Source organism: Camelina sativa, chromosome 5 (assembly GCF_000633955.1).
Source record: "Camelina sativa cultivar DH55 chromosome 5, Cs, whole genome shotgun sequence".
In the NCBI taxonomy this organism is placed as follows: domain Eukaryota; kingdom Viridiplantae; phylum Streptophyta; class Magnoliopsida; order Brassicales; family Brassicaceae; genus Camelina; species Camelina sativa.
The window spans coordinates 13,835,197-13,835,954 of record NC_025689.1 but is presented as its reverse complement, the minus strand read 5'-3'; positions in this window follow the sequence as shown (position 1 = coordinate 13,835,954).

The following is a 758-nucleotide window of genomic DNA, read 5'->3' as shown; positions in this document are numbered from 1 at the left end:
GCTATAGTTCAGTTAGTCATTTTGAGAAGCACAATTCTCTGTAATTAACCACCCGGCTTATAACGGTTATATTGTAATTCGACGATCTTTGATTATCTTAATAAAAGTCCTTTGTTTCATCCTTTCTATTATATCATCCTCGAGCTAGTAGCTATACTAGTTCAACACACGTATAAAAAATTTCGGCTGAACCCCAAAAGTCCAAGTGACCCAAGCAACACAATTCTGTTCTTAGTACTAATCGAACTCGTAAAGCACTTAGATCATAGGGGTGTGCAATCCCCTTACCCTAGGTCCTAGCTCCTAGGCTTAACTAGTTAACTTACCATTATACCACTTTGCTTGGGTTACTCTCTTGTCTTTTCTATTTGCTATCTTATATATGTTTTGAACAAACTTAAAAAAATACAAATACAAGAAAATGTTTCTTTAAGGTCAACATATATTGCACAAATATTCTATGAAAAAACTTTACAATATTTTATTTTTAACATTCATATTCAAAAGCATATATAAGCACATAAATTAATTTTTGAAACTCGTCAAGTAGATGAAATGCAAACCAATCGAACATAGTAGAATCAAGAATCATGACCATAGATAATATCCGATAAAATCCCAAATCGTTTATACTTCAATTTACACATAAACTCATTTTTAAAAAAACCCCAAAATCCATTTTTAAATCTTTACAATAATATAGTGAGTCCCAACTCCGAAGCAACTAACTAGATAACCAAACCAAAAAAAAAAAAAAA